The sequence below is a fragment of the Chelonus insularis genome, unplaced genomic scaffold, assembly GCF_013357705.1.
Source record: "Chelonus insularis isolate UGA/USDA-ARS -01 unplaced genomic scaffold, ASM1335770v1 contig_17_pilon, whole genome shotgun sequence".
NCBI classification, from domain to species: Eukaryota; Metazoa; Arthropoda; class Insecta; order Hymenoptera; family Braconidae; genus Chelonus; species Chelonus insularis.
Window position 1 is genome coordinate 1,873,762 of NW_023276415.1, and position 21,681 is coordinate 1,895,442.

Below are 21,681 nucleotides of genomic sequence, written 5' to 3' on the forward strand. Positions count from 1 at the left end.
TTTGTTATATTACACTTCCAATAAATACTCTGATAGCATAGTCAAACGTATTTCCATGTTTGAACAAGTGAATCTCAATCTTATGAGATTGCTTTAAATATTCTACTTTAATGATTGGTCATTATGTATTTGCAAATAAACACGACTTCTTAATGAAACTAGTTAGAATTTTTTAAGATTAAAAAATGAAACTTTATCAATAGACGGTAGTAAACATAAACAAATAATGTTTTCATTTAAATTATTTAGTTAAAATAAAGCGAGGAATTCCGATAATAGATAAATAATTCAATAGATATTCATGATGTACTACTACCATATTAGTTGTCTTTATTATCATTGTCGAGTATTACATATTATTGTATTATTGGCCCCTCTCAACCCTCAGCTCTCCCCCGTACCTACAGTCCTCCTTCTCTTCTGTTTCTACCACCCGCCACCTCACTTTGAATCTCCCTCCACTTTCAGCACTCTCAGACTCTCCCTTTCCCCACCATAGGCTCTCACTATTACATTATGAATAGCTCTCTTGCGACTCTACTAGTAGACCGACGTATTACTATAACTATGTACTATGATTGTCAAACATATCCAAGTGTGTGTACACCGAGTTAAGCGTCATAACTCACGTGTACGCAACACACATGTGTGATTAAACGCGTGGCAATGCCAAGTAGTGGACTGCGGGGAGTTCAGAAATTGTTTTTCCCCGAAAATTTCACGATTTCTAAAAATTATCAAGGATTGATGAGCATGAGAAGTTGATTTTTTGGATTTTTCTTTTCCTATTTAATCGTTTGTTTAGGAGAAAATTTTGATGGAAAGTGTTTTCAGGTTGCACATAAGGAAATAAAGCAGACACACGTGGCGCCTTTCGACTAGATTGACTATAAAGAAATATATTGAATTTATGTGTTATATTTATTTTCTTCGAGTTTCAGTTGTGTGCTGAGTCTAGAGTGTACTTTGTATGATACGAAGAATATTCATCGATATATATTTCTGACTATTATAAGTATATGTGTATTAAGACTATTTTTAATTCGTCTTGCGTTTCTACTTCTTGCTTCACAGTTCATCAAGTACATCGAATATACTTTCAAGACTTATCATTAACCAATTAAAACACAATTTTCCATATTTTGTTTGATATACAGTTAAGTCATTAATTTTATCAAATGTAATAGAGTTATAGAGTTGAACTTAATTTCCCAATTCTTTTGAACTTTTAATATAAATAAATTTCATTATTTTGGAGCAATGTTTACGAAATTCAAATACATTCAACCATTATTGATATTTATTTTTATTTGATCCACTCTATATTCAGCTTTTAACGGAATATTTATGTAAACTTAATTGATTGAGAAAATTGTGACAAATGTTTATCATAAAGTTAAATAACTTCATGACGATCAATTTGATAATTACCCTATAAAAAAATACTTTTGATTAATTTAATTTCCTAGAAATCAAAGCTTCCTATTATTATGGCTTAATATGACATTTATTTACAATAAATGAATTTATACACAAATTTTTTTATTACAAACATTATGAAATGTTTATAGTTAGTAGGTTGAGGTCAAGAAAAATCTACAGTAAACGGTTTATAATTAAATTAGCAATTTAAGCTGTTTCATATAATTCATTAATTAGAGAGTAATTTATGAAGTTGAGGAAGATAACGATTTTCAAAAGCTTTGATACAATTTTTGAACTTATAACTTCTAATCTGTGAAAATAAAAATGAAGGTCAAAGATAAGTAGATTACAGAATAGATATAGAAATCGATTTTAACCTTCAAGTTTCACTATTCTTTTCTTCATAAAAATAAGTATGAAACATTTCAATATATGTAACTTATAAGTATATCAGCCGATCATTATCTTTCAGACTGATGCTGATTAATGTCTAATTGAAAGAAATACATACTAACAAGATATCTGTTTTATTAGAGACATGACGACGGGTGATCAATTTTCGAAAAGCTTAAATGTCATTGACGTCATGAAAATTCTCGCAGAATGACTTTTCTCAGAAAGTCTTTCTCTCCCTCTAATTACTGTAAAGGATTGTTTTCATTCAAGTGTATAATTAATTTCGAGTGTTTGAACATTTAACGTTTAATATTTAAACTTAAATGATGACAATGTCAGCTATTTTTATTCTTATTATTACGTGTAATGTAATACAATATTAGTATAAAGTAAGACCACCCGGAGTATCACTGAGTGATATCAATCCTCTACGATTAATTGCTCGATCACGGAATACCTCCTCTACTGGTGATACACGTATCAATCAAACAGCATCCATTAAAAAAGAAAGCAAGATTCACTACATTTTACATTTGCAATAAAAACCATTTATTTATTTTTATTAAAAAATTTATTTCTTTATTTTCAGGTACAAATAAACAATGGTAATGTTAATTTTTAATTTTCACTTTAAATAATTCGTTAGAAAAATAGGATAATAATTTTATTAAAAGATTAATATAAAAAGAAAAGGAATTTCTTATTTTCAAGTTTTTTTTCAAGATAGTGTATCTTACTGAAATTAACTGATTTCTTTCTTTTTATCAAATCTAAAGACTGATACAATGTTGGGTTTATATAGAAGAGAAGTAAAATTTATTTAGTTACTAAAGAAGAAAAAAAAGAGTTTAAATCATAAAAATACAACTTGATTTACTCAGGTGCTTCCGATGTATTTCATGGACGTTCGGAAGCTGCAAAAAGGGAAAAGTATTGACTGAAAAATTTCAGAGTTGCCTATAATCATGGGAAGAAGGTATAAGGATAAGAGAGAAGTACAAAAAAAGGGAAGAGAGAAAGAGATTCGTGAAGAAAAGAGTCGTGATCGCCTTTGCAAACCTCACTATTATCGTTAAATTTTCTTTCTTATGTTTCCCTCTTTTTCTATTGCATGTAGTCCTTCAAGACGTTTCTCTTATGCGTGATACTCCTCTCGTCCTCATCCTGAGTACGTTGCAAACCGGATTCGCAATAAAAGCAGAGGCAAATAACGAAAGGGAAAATAAAGAGAGTGGTATATAGACAACGACGCAAACAACCAGCCTCGGTTAAACTGGATCCCAAGTATGAGTGAAAGGGAAAGACATGAAAAGGGGATGCGTGGTTCAGACGTTATATACCTTTATATTTGTGAGAAAGGTGCATGGAACGTACGATATATGAGGTATAAGGATGAGAAAGAGGAAACCAAAGAGGTGGAGGTAAAGCTAGAGGAAACGGAAGTCAGGTGAAAAGGGCAAACAAAAAAATTATAAAAACGATATTTCATTTGTAGCGTGGTAACTAAATAAAATAAAAATGCTTTCTAATTATGCTCTATGATATGTATTTTTATACGTGTTGGTGATAAAAAAAGAAAGGATTACTAGATGTAGATAAGGATGATGGTATGAGAGAGGTGAAAGTTTAAATGTTTGTTTCGTAACTTTTCGTTTTGACAGGTGGCTCATAAAAACTGAGTAAATCACAGGATAATAATCAACAAATGTCCATTTGTTTAACTTCATAATTGAATGTAAAAAATTTTTTTATTTAATAAAAAAGTAAAAAGTTTTTGATTTATTTTTTTTTTCTTCATTATCGCAGAAATGTAATTCATATTTATAATCATTATCAATTAATTAATTAACCACATATCAATGTTGGCTATATGAAGTGTAATTTATGACAATATAAAGTAGAATTATTGCAGGTTAATAACTCAGAAATGGACTATTTTCATGTAATTGGAAGTTAAACAAATCATTAAGAGATTTTAATGTATTGTAACATAAATAATAAATGACACGAGTGTTGAATTTTATGTAAAGACGATCACTAAGTTTTCGTGTCGTATCTTTCTCAGACATAATTCTTTCTCTTTGCTCATGTGATTATAAAGAATCAAGTTGGAAGTTTTTCAGTGAATAAATATTCCTTTTTGCAACCTCTGGGCGTCCATGGAGATCCTCAGAAACACCTGAATACAGCAGACCTGGTACAAGTTGCAGTAGGCGAGCATGGAGGTGACGAGAAGGTGGAGACGGTGGTCAGTTTCAAGGTTGCCTACTCGCAATTGCAACCGCGCACTGTCACGCGTTACATGCTGTAAGTCTAGGCGATACACTCACGGTCGGTCTTAGCCAGACTCTTGTATTGCTTACCTTCTTTTTCCTAGGTTGAGATCACTCTGGAGTCGATCGAGAAAGAGGAAAGGAGGGAGGAGAGGACGGACGCATTGGAGCGAAACGTGATTGCGATGCAATCTATAGAATTACTTGTCGAATGTGCTCACATTATTTCAACAATTAGCTTTCAATGAGACTCGATAATATCGGACTATTTTCAATTTGCTTATTATTGAGAGAGTCAAGTGTATACGTGTCTTTGATGCTGCTTACTTGATACTCACGTCACGACTTCGACCATCGATAAATCGATCTCTCGTTATTCTCTGTGCACCCATAGAGCAAGACGTGCGATGCACCACTCTTCAACTTTTTCTCAGCTATCGCATTTCCTAGAAGGAGACACGAGTCTCATTCCTGGCGCCTATCAGAGAGATTTCCATGAAAAACCCTGAGCATCTATCCCAGGCGTGGCTTGGGAACTCGAGATATTTTCCCGCGCTTTAATGCATTCATATTTTTTATTGGCAAATTATAAATAATTATCAACTCCTGAATAGAATCATTATTTCAATTTAAAAAGTTATTATTCAACCTGTAATGAAATATTATCTAACTATTTTCACAACTCTTTGGTGATTTTCTTTTTTCCTTAAATTAATAACTACTATTTTTGAGCTAGAAGTATCATGTTCATTACCATTTCTAATTGCTAATCAATTCGCGATTAACAATCGATAGAAAACTGAATACTGATTGACTTGAGAAAATTTTTATGCTGAAGAAAATGTTATTTTTCTCATCAAGCATACAGTCATTTTCCCTGATTATACAAACAGCTATTTATCTCTTTTTGAGCATTATTTTTATCCTTTTAGCATGACTAATCATATTTCTAAACAATCGGAATATGTATTTTTATTATAAATTTATTCATCTCATTATCGATGTTTATGGATCTTTGAATTTCATGCCTATCAGAAATAAAATCATGAATCTTTCTCACCATCAACATTATAATTAATAAAAATATTAACATGACATTATTATTACTAGACACATTACATTCTCTTACGCAATATCGTATAACGTTATGCGAGCATTTTATATTCGATGTCTCGCACTATTGCGATTTCAAGGTCTCGGCATTGTTGTTTGTGCATTGAGTTAGTGCCACGATCGTCGTTGCAATTCCAGGGACACTGTACACGCCATTCGAGAGAGCCTTCTCTATTACTGCTGCGAGGAAGACTATATTGTCTGAAGAAAGTCCGAGGACATATGATAATTTGATATTATTTATATCGAACTCGCGGTATATTACTGCAGTATCATCATCAGCATATCATTAAATATGTATCAGTTTATCTGAAACGTTAGATGTTATCCCGTCAGATTGGGAATTTTGTGAAATCATGTCATGTTTTGCTCTATTTTCTGTGTTTATTCTTTTTCTCTTTCCCATCCTACTGGATTAAAAATGAACAATGGAGCTTCATGGCTGGTGAACAAGCAGATATGTCAATAAACCGGTGAAAGCGAGGTGTTGCGCGAGCACGAAAGTTTCAAGGTAATTTGGACCTCTCGCTTTCGATAGCTCTGACATAAATGAAATCTTCTAATAAGATTGATACAATTTTCGTTGGTGATTTTTTTTCTCTTATCTAATAGTATTTTATCATTATTCTATGCGAATAGTTTCAGTTTATTTTTAAACCTTGAATTATTTATTTAAAATTGATTTGTCGTATTAAACTCATGCTACCTACATGTATTACAACGAAAGAAAGAAGATTTTCAGTTTTTTTTTACAAACAGTTTTTTGTTATAGAAACAAATGGTTTTGAGAGGTTAAAAAGAGGTGAAAAAATCTGAAAATATTTTTAAAGCTTATCAAACATTTTTATTTAGCTAATGGAAAGTCTTTTTCAAAAACATTTTATCGGTAAAAATTTTTTCAAGTTCCCTTGAAACCGTTTTATACATAAAATTTTAAATTCAAGAAGTTAACACTTCCTACCTAAAAAAGAAAGAGAGAGAGAGAGGTCATCTGTGTTTATTACAGGTAATTTCGAGAATAAGGAGAGAATGTTTATTTTTTTTTATATTTCAACAGCATATCATTTTTCATCATATAACCATAAATATATGTATTTATATGGTTTTATATAAATTGAAATAATCTAAATTAAAACTTTTGCTACCCACTTAATGACTGTAAATTGATTTTATGATATAAATAATACTCAAAATAATCATATGAATTTATTTTAAAATATAAATTATAATAATTGATTTAATCACTATAGTATTGCTCTAAAATTATCAACGATCATTTTTTTATAAAACCATCAAACATCTTCTACAGTTGATATTGAAATATTAAGTAAAGTTATATTTTATTTTCAAGAATATATAATCTGAGTCTTGAGAACAGAAGTGAAGAAAATAACTCTTTTGTAATGTTTGAAACGAAAGACTGTTCGTAATAGACCAATACATTATTTTTTGATTTTTAGAATCAAATTCTCCTGCTTCGGATGTACATCATTCTTCATTGACTCCATTTCAATAAATTCATTAGGGATAAATTTTATAAATATTATAAATATACTTTATAAATTTTAGTCGAATTGAAAATAATTTCCTGAAATTCTTTTTACATACACCTTTTTATTTCATGATCATGATGATGAAAAGTTAGAGGTAAGTATAAAATTAAGATATTTTATTCGAAAATCAACTCATTAAATTGGGCTCCAAAAAGACTCAAAGATTCTGCTAAATTATTTTGATTGACGTATATGCATCTTTTTCTTTTTTTTTCAAATTATTATTTAAAAAATTTAATACATTATTATTTATTTGCCTGAAAAACTACCTCCAAATGAGCTTGTTTTACCGCAGTTTTAGCTCTTTTACTCCGAAACCGTAACTTCAGACCAGCTGTAAAAAGTAGAAACACAATAAATGAATTTTCATGGCATGTAGATAATTAAAAAAGACAAAAAAGAACTGAAGGTAAAGATAAAGAGTTGAGAAAGAAGCTTATGAGAAAAAAGGAAAGAAAAGAAGAGAGAATAGAAAAGGGCTTAGGTGTCGAGTGGTTTCTTGAAACCCTCGACGTGGAACGCACGAGCCTCTCGCCTAAAAGATGTCACAGAGTAAGAAAAAGAAGCATGTGCTTTCATCTTAGGCGCTCAAAAGAGCGAAAAGGAGAAAGAGATCCAAAAAAAAGCATCGAGTGGTTTTACAAATCCTCTCTTATTCACGCGAAGCTTTATAAATCTATGAACGCGTGGAAAGGGTGCTCTTTAGGAATGACAGAGGGTTGCAAAGAGCACACAAGTATTAGAGAAGTGAACTAAACTCGCATATAAACGTGCGCTACTCTGATAAATCGTTATCGTGTGAAAGCACCGTGGCCTACTTACTTCGTTGCATACATCTATGTACGTCTATCACTGCGTATTCGTTTCTCTTTTTGTACTGGCTTAGTTACGCGACACGTGCGTCTACCTTGAAGTTTTTTTTGTACTCACAAGGTGCAGAGTTTATGTATACGCACGTAATTTTCTTTTAGAGAAAGATCTAGAGATTTTGATATGCTTTAGCTAAAAATAAAATATTCGCAGACTTATACCAATTGTTTCTAATCCATGAAAGGCTAAATAAATACATTTTACGAATTATCCTCGACGTTTGAAGTTTGTTGCTAAGAATAATCTTACTTGAAAAGGAGTGAAATTGAAGTGAGAATTGAATTAGTAAACTTTACGAATTTTATTAGACGATTTTCAAAGTGAAAAAAAATTTTGAAATATTTCTTTTTATCTTATAATTTATTTGTTATTGAAAATTTTCACGATTGTTCAAAAAAATATTATTTTATAGTCAATAAAAGCTTAATTGATATTCAATTTTTATTGAAAAGTCTTTTCATATAATTTTATCGTTTTTTTATTGTCCATGAGTGAAAAAATTTTAACGACACGATAATTTTTTAAAATTGAAGCATTTATAGTGTCAAAATTTCTCAAGAAAATTTTTATTAAATATTTGTAGATACTTCATTAAAACTGACAACATTAATTAGAGTTCATTTGTTTTCTCAACCAGATACGTTTAATAAACGTTGTGTGACATTCATTCATGAAATTGCATAAATGCAATTATACTTATCGTATGAGATAATGATAAGCTGATCAAGATACTTAGAAGAGTAAAAGAATAATTTGTTTATTATTTTTTTATTTATTTTGTAATCAAATGTAGGGCAATGGTTTAAAAGATAAATTTATAAATACCAATAGAAAAGAGCCGGAATTTCAAAAGACGATTAATTATTCTTTAATATTTTTAAAAGTGATTCTCACAAAAACTAGTTTAATTATTCTAATAAAAAAGCATATATAAAAAATATATTCTCGTAAGTGACTCGAAGCTTCTCACAATCATATTAATAAAAAGAAAAAACGAATTTTTTTTACCTCTTTATAAAATTTTTATTGCAATTTTCTTACTAAAATGAAAAAAAGAATTTTTTTACCGACGTTAGATTGATTGATTTTAATGTACAAGGTTGTGATAATTATTCAAGCATTTAATTTATAGCTGAATATAGTTTTCAATTCTTTGCATCTCTGTCTAGCAGATTCGGTTCGGCGAACGAGATAATGGAGCGTGACAACTATTTTCTTTTCTATTACGTGATAACATTGATCATATCCAAAGTTAGTAAAGAACAACTAAAGCACGATATAAGTCTAAACTTTAAAGTAATTTTTCCAAGAGTGTTGCCATTCGACAGTTTAGATAAGAAATCACTGAAATTTGTTCTACTTTTAACTTGAAACCGACACTTCGCTTTCCATAAAACTGATAATGTCGTCATCGTGATATTTCAAAATAGTGAGAACTATAACGAATTGTTTTTGGAAGATAGCTATTTGATTTGATGCATAGACAAAGATAGTCAATCTCAAAGCCTTGACTTTTTATTTGCCTCTACTCTACAATCACAATGACGTAATATATAGGCTTTCAGATAGATTTTTTTTTATCATGAGATTCATTATTTGCTATATAAGAAAATGTCTAATGTTTTAAGAGAGAGAAAAAAATTTTTTTTTTTGATAAAAATGTATTTTTTATTGAAATCAACTGCATAATATTTACTCTTGACAAAAATTTAATTTGATGAATATTAATAAAAAATTTCTTCTTTTATTCAGTGGCTTATATTATCGCTTAAATTTCTATTTTGTCATAGCAAGAGAAATTGCCCAACTGTTTCATGCACAAGACAACAATAGTTATATTACTCAACTCTGAATAGCTTTTCAGTTGTATGAATTTTCCACGCATTTAGTATTTGATTCTATTCTTCTATTCATTGAGAAATAATAATTTCATGAAGCCTTTCATTAAAGAAAAACATATTCATTTGTCCGAATGATGAAAATATGTTTTTGTCGACACTAGTGGATCATTCGGAAAATTAAACTAACCTCACTGTATCGAGACATTTTCATACCTGCATGTAAAAGCTAAAGCGAGCATATATTATTAAGTTATCAGTGCTGCATTATATCTTCAAGACGCAAAGCCATCTATCAGTGATCTTCGATATAATAAATAATAAATTGACATTAAAAAACTCTCGGACGAATTTATAAATTCTTATAGGTATTCATGCTGAGAGAATAAAAGTAATAAAAGGGCAGATATGTGAAAGTCGTAAGCAAAGTGTCAACCTTCATGTGACATCAGATACGTAGAAAAAACAGTTCAGATAGTAGTATAATCGTCTTGAGACATAAATCTTGTAAAATGTATAGCCTCGGTCAACTTAAACTATGCTATAAAAGACGCAATGCTGACAGAAGCCGTGAATAGAAGAAAAACGAATGAGAAGAAGAGAAATTCAAGTGCGGATAAAAGAAGAGGATGCTTATGTAACCGATTCAATAAAATTAAATGCAGATGCAAAGATCAAGAGGATACATTCTTGCATTAGCAATTCATCCTCTCATCCATTAGGAATTGAACAGTAAATGTTTTAACATTTTACATTCATTAAGTCGATAACACTCGTTGCTATCATACTTGCGGAAGAATGTCTCCAATCCAACCAGTATTTATAGTTAAAAAACTACAAATATTTTTTAGAATAAAATTTTGAATTTTAAAAAAATAATTTTTTAATTGTAATGAGAAGCCTCAATGACATTCGTTTAAATGAATTTTTGAAATAGATCACCTGATGCCTTAAGGAAAATCAATATTGATAACAGTTCTTTGACTATAAATAAAAGAATTTGATTCTAATTACAAATAAAAAATAAAAGAATATTTTACAAAGAAGAATTTATTGTCCACTATGATTCACTTACTATTATTTTATAATAATAAAGTGATGTTTTAATTGAATTTTTAAGTTACCATATTTTTGATATTAATAACTTTATGAATCTTTAGAAGCAAATTGCTACATATGAGAGTATTAATTTTCATCTATTTACTGATAATAATTTATTAGTAATTATGTATCATTTCTGCTATAATGAGCGGCTTTGTGTTTTTTATAGAAAATTTAAGATAATAGAGTTGTATAATTTTTTTTATCTGCAGATTATTCAATTATTAATTATTAGCTTTCTCGTAGTTTAACAAATTTAAATTATAATAGAAAAGTGTGGTTTTTAAATGAGAGTTATTACTTTCCAAGTACAAAATCATAAAACCGTCAATAATTATAATTTTGAAAATAATTAAAATTATTTATTAATTATAGTAATTCAACTGATATTTACATTTAAAATCAAACCCCTATTAGATAATTATTTTTTATCTTTCAATGTTTACACAGTTAAAATAAATGCTTAACACGCCAGCCATTTCCCTAAACATATGGGAAATTCAATAATTCAACACACGAAAACTGAATGACATGAAAGAAATCCGGTCTGTCAGTTTATTGTATGACTCCATAACTGAATTGCGGAAGTTGGTCTGAGAGAACTTAAAAATTTAAAGCCATCATAAAACATTCCTTGTCGGTGCTTTGATTGTCTTGCTGCCACTATATGTGTTGCACAGAAATTCAAAGAAAATCCAAAATGTAATAAAAAAAAAATGCTATGTAAGATGTTAGTCTGCTGTTCATCGAAGACCGGAAAACCGTACCCTTTTTTCGTTAAGATGCCATCGAGTTTTCACTCGTCGAGGCCACACGTGCCTCTTCCTCTTCCTTTGCTCCATTAGTTTGGGTCTAACGATGTTCTAGGTCAGAATACCAAAGCATTATGACTTTATGGACATTCGTGAAAATTATTCGACCCTTCTAGCTCTTTTCTAGTTCGATGGCAATGCAAGATCATGGAGTTTTTTTTCATTTCTCCGCCCACCTATTTCCCTTTTAAGTCGACCTCGATGCTTGAAACCCATTCCAAATTTTTTATTCAAACTCTCACATAAACGTTTCTTTATTTTTTCTGCACTTTTTTGCATACTTTATGAACCTCCTTCGAGTTCTCTTGTATTTTTTTTCCTACAGAGTTTCACTAGTTTATCAAGGACCGCGCCCGTTTCTCTATCCTTGAGCAAGCAAGGATTAGAAATTGGCCTTCGAAATTCTTTTATGATATTCAGGGTTGTTAGTAAATGAGAAACGAAACTCGCTCCACTAGAATACAATAGAAGAGACGCAACACGTTTCTGCTAATATTTGAGGGTAGTTTAACGGATGTTTCTAACGATCTTACAAAAATCTTAAATCCTTGTATATCCTTCTAGACATACGCATCGTCACGAAATATAAATACATGAATTGCGGATTAAAAGTATTACATAAAATTCCAAATATTCATTTAATAATATTTTCTATTTTTCATCATCAATCTGAAGCAATTAATCTTGACCAATTACTCAATTAGCCATTTGTTATACTCAAGGATAAGATGCAAAAACAAATTAAGGTTTCATAGAAGAAATCGTTGAGATTTATTTTTGCTTGTCAAGATTGAATTTTTCCTTGGAAAAATGGACTGGAAAAAGTGATGTAAGATTAATGACTAGTTCAAAACTTGGTTGATTAGCATTTAGGAGTTAAAAAGAGTCTCAGGGACATCCTCTATGATTGTTCTTATATGTAACGTTAAAGATTCTGCTCTTTTTTCTCTTTCAATTTTTTTTTCTTTCTAACCGGTCGTTTATGAGCCCATGTGAATCTCGCCTAACTCCTTCCCGATCGTTATGGACGACGCTCTCAGATAGTATGTTGTAAACTGTTTTCGAGGACGTGAAACGTACGTAACAGATTAGGTAAGCACAATAGACACCATCTGAAGGACAGCTTTGGAAAATGTGAAAAAAAAATTCTTAAGATTTCCACAATAGCATGGCGCGTAAATATTACTAGGTATATCCTTTTATGATACGGCAATTACCGCATTCTGTTTATCTTATTACCCTTTTTTGTTCCAAAATTTTAGGTTGCGCAATTTTTCAATATTCTTGTGGTTATTTTTATTGAATTGTTGATTTATGGTTCTGCTGGGATGATTTATTATCTATTTATTATTGTCTACTAAAGGATTTAAAAACTAATAAATCAATTATTCATTAAGTAACATTTTTAATTGAATTACTACGTAGCATTGTTGTTTATTAGTAATGTCAAAAAGCACTTTTTGGGTTAATTTATTAATACAAAAAAAAAAGAGAAGACCATTGTTTGAGGACGGGATTTCATGAAAGTGAGAAATTCATTTTTTTCTGGTCATTAAGTAAAGACAAAACATATATAAATTCAAATAAATACAGGATTGAATTAATTTTTGCAATTAAATCATCAAAATTTCCTTGTCTTGGTGCGGAAGTGGCCCTCGTAAAACCTTGAAGCTGTTTTCGTTCAAACTAATGTTTCCGGTCATGAATAACTTTCTACTTGGCGCAGAATACACGATTATCACGATGAGGAAGGATGTAATATTGTCGAAACGAAACGACGTCGACGTTGAATATTCATGATCAACAAATATGAGCCCCCGACGTAGAAAATATCTTGGCCCCAGTAAGAAGTAATAGCAACGGGTCGTGGAAGTGGGGATTAAGTGGATGCGCTGACTGCCAAAAAGTGGTAGTAAAGAGCCCTTTCACACCACCTCGATGAGGTTTTTGCTGCGAGGCAGTCACGTTCTATTTGTGATCTTGCCTCGAAGAGAAATGGGAGCAAGGTCCGGGGAGTTAGGAAGCAACTGCTAAGGTGCAATACATGGCTGTTGGCCAACGGTTAGCCAAGTAACTGTCTTAAGTAGGAAAATAGAGCGTAGTAACTTTTTTTCTCTTTCATTTGTATTGCATCTCCATAAAAAATTATTTATCATTATCATCAATCAACGTGAAATACAAAAAATTATTTTGCATTATTTCTTCATCACCTTCATTAAACAAAGAGTAGAAAAAAAAATTAACATTTCCTTCATAATGATTGCTCTATTAATTAAAAAATATCAAATTGTATTCATAATTTGAAATAATTATGCAGCTACGTTATTGTTATCCTTGAAATTGGAGTAATTTAAAATTATTTCTTATTACCGGAAGCCGAAAGCCACTGTAGCAACAGCAGTTTGGAGATGTTCGCCGTTTGAATCACCATTTGAATCGACGATTTGCTTCCTCTTGCGCGTGGAGCACTCTTTTCCCCGATGAATTGGCTAACAACCTTTAGTTACTTTACTTTCAATTTCATTTCGTCGAGAGCTCGCGCGTGCTCGGGGGAAGGAGGGTCTTACGTAAGAACTGCCGCGCCGACCCGACCAAGAATCGTGTCGAAATAATGGTGGCCACTTTTATTATGTACCTTGCAGGTACCGCTTGATGGTCTGCTCTTTTGGTATTCTATCAAGACAATTTGACTCGTCTTCTTGGCTTCTCAAGACTGCCAAGTGTTGCCCAAAATCTGGTCTTGACAGGTACCACTTTTTCTTTACTTCTTTTCATCATCTTTATTTTCTTGTTATCTAATTATAAACTCCAACCAATTTTTTGAAAAATAAACAGCATTTTAAATATTAAAATATGTTTTTGGTTTATGGCTGTCCCGTGGTAGAATAATTGTCTCGGTTACAAAACTCCTAAATTGCGTCAGTATTTAAAGACTTATAGAGACTCCTCGATAGCATCTTTTACGAGAAATCGATAGGCTCCACACTTTGAGCGCCGTTAGGATACAAAGAAGATTTTCAAACGATTCGTCGTGAATTATTGCGTTACATTTTTTTTATCTATCAAATAATCTTCTTCTCGCAGCGGAAATTCGTTACAGTAGGTATTGTGTTTACCCGTGATAAATCGAGCGGACTCTCTCGATCCAGACTTCGATACGATCCAAAGGGGTTCTATCGGTTAAATCTAACGATTCGTGGAGTCACTTTATATCGGATCGTTCTTTCATGAAGTTTTCGTAACTCTCTTTACAACGCGATACACTCCAGTTTGCCACTGCGCTCTCATCGGATTCGGGCCACATCGTCCGAATAGACAATCAAAAAAATCGGCACACCTCAATATATGTTCTACTGAGAGATCGCTACTTATCGATCGCGATCGATTGTTCTGCTGTGATAAATTTATGAGATCGCTTAATCTTCTTATAACGACTTATTCTTCGATTAAATTTTTTTCTATTTCATTATTTCTTTTGTATTTAAATCGTAAACTATCACGATCTGATTCAAGCTTACCATGCTAATGTTTCTTTATGGAATAAAATATGGTTAACAATGAAAGTAGCGATCTACAGACTTTAATCTCAAAGAGAGGACAAAAATATTGATCCATATTGTATTTGAATAATATTTTTGGCATTATCAGTAAATTATTTAGATGATATTCAAATAGAGCTATACGAAAAAAATCAAGGTTGATAGTACGTTTATTTTTGATCCATTTTCACTTTATTTTTGCGTCATCTTTTGGAGCAATGGAAATAAAAAATATGTATACCATACTACAGTAATCAGTTACAAATAAATTTTTCTTACCAACAGACGAATTTGTTTAGATTGTTGTCATTTTAAATTTCTTTTATAATTTTTCTAAAAACAAAAACTCACCTATCTATCAACAGATGTTGTTAATTTTCTGTGGAGAATAAAATAAACTGAAAAATACTGGACAGCAACTGAAATAAAGCCTTATAAAATTTCTCAATAGAGAATTAAAATTTTTTATAGGCAAAAGACATCGTAAATATTGATGCAATATGATGGTTAATTTTAGTTTTGTTGTTTTACGTGCAAAAACTCTGATAGTGATATATTTTAGATCATAAGAAATAAATTGTGTAGTTTTCGTTTATAATTTATTTTTTACAAGGAAAATTTTAGTATTTACCAAAATTTTTTTTCGTACTACCAATAGTACTACTCTTGAAAGATTTAATGAATAATCAATGTGTTTCTGTGGGTATTTTCTAAATCATTGGTAATCTTGTTCTAATGTTTGACGTTTGAGAAAAGAGATATTCTTAGAAGTCATCAATAATTTATTCAATTCAACAAAACAAATGGTTAAAATTATAATTTAAAAGTTAAGGTAGGATAAAAAAGAGAACTCATTTTAATTTTCTGATTGTTTTAGATGTTTTCAAAAATAAACTAATGAATATTGATAATTAAATAAAACTAGTATTTATTATGGTTTTAAACTTTCTATTTTTCTTGTAAAAGAAGCCAATCATTCTTGGTGATCAATTAGTTTATCTTATCAGTCGAGTATGCATATTTCAGTTTGAATAAAGACCTCAGAAAGGAAGAGTTATTAATTTTATTTGTTAAATTTTGAAGTTACTAATTAATAAAACTATATATTATTAAATCGTCATTGTGTCGAACACTAATGAATACCTGATTAATAACAAATATTTCAAATGTTTCCTAAATCGTTATCTATGATTTTTCTTCAATGATTACAATTGTGTTCTAGATTAAATAGCTTCTTTATTATTAATAAAGATTTTGTAATTATCGATTTAATTCTAAAGATTTGTTGACTGATTGAACGATTGTCAAGTACAATAAGGCAACAGTCACTTAATTTTTTATTTATTTCGATTATTGACTAATATCACATCTCCATCTATATATTTATAAGAAGGATAAATAAATTCATTAACATTCAATACTTATCAAACTATTATGAAAACTTCATTACTACGCTATAGCAAAAAATTAGTTGGTTTAACTGGAATTCGGAGCTAAATACAGCGAACTACAATATCTAACTACAAAATACATACATATAGTAAACATTGCTCGGCTATTTTAATAATATTGAATAAAAGAAAAAAAATCTATATGTATGTATATATTTTTATTATGCAATATATTTTCTTAGAGCAAGAATTATCTGAGTAATGATTTAATATGATTAATATGCGTATTATATATATATATATATATATATATATATATATATATTTTAAATCACAATCTAGATATTCATTGAAAACCATTATGTTTAATTTGAATATAATTTCTAAATTGCTAATATGATATTTTAATTATAAATAATAATGTTAAGTATAAATAAATGATCTTTGCAATGCATACTTTTTTCAAGAAAAAAAAATTAATAACTTTCATAATAACAAAATATATGGATTTAAACAATGACGCAATTAAGTCAACAAAAATATGAATACATTAGAACAAATATTTGATTTGATCAATGAAAAGTCAGTTGCAAAATCAGCCACATCATAATCTTTAATAATAATAACATTTAATTGAATCTATGAAATATTTGATCGAGTCAATTCTGTTTTTTTTAACTATATTTTGTTATTGAATTAACTAATTTGTTCAGTTAACTACATTTCGTCAGCTACAAAATCTATAGATAAATATACTAAACTTTTTTTTCAATGTAATTTAGAATAAAAAAGTATTAATTTTGTAGAATAGAAAAATAAATGGGAATAATTATAAATTATTTTATTCATTTGATTCTTAGGATAGTTACATGTTCAAGATGAAATTATACTTCATTCTTAGCAATTTTAAAAATATACTGCCTTTTTTATGTCTATTGTATACTGGATAATAATAAATAATTATCCAGATTCATCATTTTTATTAATTAAGTCAACAAACAGATCTAAAATAATTCGTTAAATGTAATTACAACTTACTGTATAACCTAAACAATTTTTTATAAATCAATTTTTAAGAAGCGAAACTTATCATAAATGATTTTTTTCAATAGATTTAGATTTCAGTGAAAATTTGAATTTTTGGAGCCTTATTTTTTCCTCTACGTGTTGAAATTCCATTCCACTTGTACATATTAATTAACTTTATAAATAGCCCACCTTTTCTATTCAATTTAAAAAAAACTTAACAAAACATTTTAAAGCATGAGTTCAAATTTTCATCACTGTGAGAGCCATCGAAAACAACAGCTTACTTAGAAAGGTGAATCATGGAAATAGAAAGATTTCTTTAAACAAGAAAGCCTCTATTTTGTAACAAAGGGGCTATTATATTTGTATGGTTTCAGGGCCGTATGCTAACAGCAGACACGGTCAAGAAAGTAAAGAATACATATAAACGGTACAATCATATCGAAAACATTTCATTCTGAATTTACATGATGTCAACCGAGTTAGATCAGAATAAAGAAAGACACGAAGAATAATTTAGAAGAGTGTGATGATTGAGAAGAAGAAGAGACCTCCTCCTACGTGTGTAAATGTCTCCATGTCGCAATATCCACACGCGGTCTACTGTTGTTGCAACCACTTAACTCAAGCCTGCGGGCCCTGGCCCAGAACAGTGCGTGTGCACATGGCACATATGTGATTTTATACTTTATAAAGTCCATGAACATGCGTGCAGACACTTATACGCGAGTTTTATTTATAGAGCACACTAACGAGGAAAGGAAGAAGGACATGAAGAAAGCTCGGCCCAATTTTTCTAGACGTCATTATTACAACCTCTCATATAGGCAACCTATATCTCCATTCATGTCAATTATTTCTTCTCCACCTCCAACATTATAAATATCATTTGAGCTTTTTTTTTTGACATAAACCACATTCTTTTCATAGAAAATCATCATTCAAGAAAACAAATCAAACTTGTTTGTTTTTTTATATGTTCATTTCTTAATGTCAGTCAATATTTTCTCGTTTTTTTTTTAAAATTTGAATAATTGATTATATTATATGACTATTATAAAAATTTATTCAGATTTATTTGATTAAGTAATAATTAAAAAATATATCTATTACAAGGGATAATATTTAATTTTTTATCAATCACGTTGTTTTTCCTATTTTTTGGCATCATTAAATACTTTTTTCCGGTCGTTCTATCTATTTCAACTGCTGAGCTGAAGACATCAGTTGTAAACATCGTCAATCGTCATTCGTTATTTATAGATCTAGCCAGAAGGTCACGAAGAAAGTGCCAGGGTCTCTGCCTCTTGATTATTTCGACACAAGTAAATTCTTCAATGTGACACCGACGTGACCTATTTTAACCGGGATCAACCCAATTCCTTTTTAATTCCTTCTCTACTCTTGTTCGAAAGACTGACCTTCTTTTTTCGTGTCCGACACGATGTGTCATCAACACGTGCAACTGTAAACATTTGGCTTGAATGATTGTTCTTCTATTCCTTTTAGGGTTAAATGTCAAAAGGAATACGAATATTTACAAGGGTTACGATGCTTCCTGCTGTAAAAATACAATGCAGTTGAATAAACGAGTGTTATAAATTCACCGAAAAACTTGTCAGTTACACTAGTGACCTTGTTTCTATCGATACAATTTTCTTAAAATGGTACAACAAGTGAAAAATATAGTTCTCGACATGTAGAATTCACCGGAGATAAATTTGAATGAAAAAGTCGAGAAAAGTAGAAAAATGAAAAGGGCCGAAATTTGAAAGAAAGAAAGTTTGTTTGAGATTAGTTCAAGTTATAAATCAGCAGCGCGTGGCTCCGGTGTCTTGACGTTTCGCGCAAGCATATTTCTACAGAGCTCGTTGCACTCTCACCAGGGGGCTAATCGTGTTTTGAAGTAACAGGTACATCCGGAAAACGTACTCTATTACGGTCATTTCTAAATACAAAAAAAAACAAGATCTATTCACCTACAACGGCAACAATTGAATTTTACTGTACTTTGGTGTATTTTTTTCAAAAAAGAAATACCTATCGAAATATTGATTTCATCAATTGAATTCTTCGCTTAATTTTTCAAACATAATTAGGGAATGTTTAGCATATTCGTGAGAAAGATGTTAAAATTAAATTTAACTTTTAAATATAGGTAATTTTCCACTTTATAATAATTATCATGTCTGATTTATGACATGTTAAATATGGAAAGATGGATGTATTAAGTAAAGGTATTGCGTAGTTTTCACTCTTTTTCTCGATAAAAGTGTTTTGGCTCGAATAAACGGAAAAATGATGGTGACTATAATCCCGGGAGACTGGGCCGTTTATTTATAAAGTTTAAAGGCGTCTTTGGTCTGGTTATAGCCTCGAAGTCCGTCGCTCTGAGTCTCTCTCTTATATTTCCCAGGCAGAGAGCAGTGCCGGCAGCTTTCTTCTGACATAACCGAATGAAGGCGCGGGTAGCTGTTATGCAATTGGAAAGTGCCCGCCTTACTTTACGTGTATATCGTAAAGGTACTCTCTGCTTGTTCCTTAGGCTCCTATAGGACTTAGATTACTCTATGTGCTCATACTAGTGGCCTAAGACTACTCAACTCGACTTAAGCCAGAGTTAAAGGCCTCAAGTGTGTCAGGAAAGTCGTGCTGAGGCTATTACAGGGCACTCCCTTTAGCAAGGGGCCCTGTATGGATACCAAAGAGACTAAGAAAAAAGCCTCGATCTCATGGACTCTCGACAGTTGCGGGAATCGACCACGCACTTATTTGAACTCACATGTGACAAAGAATTAAATGGATGGAATTCAAGAAGTCTCTTGAAATCTAAAAAGCTTTTTTAGTTTTCCACTGAATTGATCACAAAATACATTTTAACCCAAGAACTTAAAAATATGTCATTCATGTTACTCCATTGTACAATCAAATTCATATTATTCAGTGATTAATAAATAACGAACATTAAAATACGAATGTAGTAATATATAGTCGAGTTTATTGGTCTCAATGTGCATAAATCAAGTAGAGTAAATAAATTTCTTATAAAATTATTCAGAAAAAATTAATAAATATTACTCATTTTTTTTACAAGTCAGAAAAAAATTCCCGAATTTAATAAATCAACTGCAAATTTCGATAATTTAATTGTTATTAAAGATGTATTACTTGTTGATAATTATACATTACTTTATAAGGAATCGATTGAATTTTTAATTTTAAATTGTTCTATATTTAAATTGTTGATTAAAAAAATTGTGAATTTATGTCATTAATTTAATTATTTTTATCGAATGAAACGACTATTTGATTCGGAGTACGCTTAATAAAATAGCTGTTCAATTGAATAAAAATGGTAAAATAGTTCACGTACACTGTAATGGTAACCAGTTTATCAATATATTAAATTGAAACAGATTCAACTTTACTGCTATTAAATACTTTAATTTTTTACACACTTTTATTCAAAATGGTATCGTTGATATATCTGGCATACTTTTCATCATTGAACTGGTTAGTTGACATATACAAAATATTCTATTAAAAATTGTCTCTAAACTGATTTAGTAACTTTTATCGAATCTTTTACTTAATAAAGTTTATTACAACCCACTAGAAATATAATAGTAATCGATACATTAATGAATATGTATTTTATTTTATGAAATTCGAATTCCAGTAGCTATAGAGAAATAGATGAAGATTAGATCGACGAATGTCTACTTATCAGTTATTAATCGACATTACATATTTTCGAATTGAAGCCAGTGAAATTTTAAAATGAAAATAAATGAATAAATCCCTCTACCAATCTAGTGAAACTTTTTCCTTTTTTGTTATTCAATATCTTTCAATAAATGGTTGAATTAATATGTAAGAGCATAACGATGTTGCGTTTGACTTTTAAAAAATGTTATAATTGAAGACATTAAATTGTTATTTCGTCAAAAAAGAATCGATTTAAAAGAAAGTTCCTGACGTTAAGGAAGCTTTTAATTAATTACATCTTACACATGAACTGGTTATGAAGCATTTGATGGTAAAGATTGAATTGGTGCGTGTTCTTTAAACAATAGCATTTCGATGGACCCCAGGGTACCTGAGTAAGAACGGTGAAAGTGAATGTATGCCGACTGCTTTCCCCACAGAAACATACCGCTTGCGCTTTTGCTCCGTTGGTCTCTTTTATACATAAATGTATGCATTATGCAGGTTATGTCATAACTAACACAACGATGACTCACAACAGTCGCGTGTTTGGCTTCTTCAAACACACTGATATACCGTCTTCTTGGCACTTTCACACGCCCAGACTTTCTTTAGTTGACCGTCAACAAACGT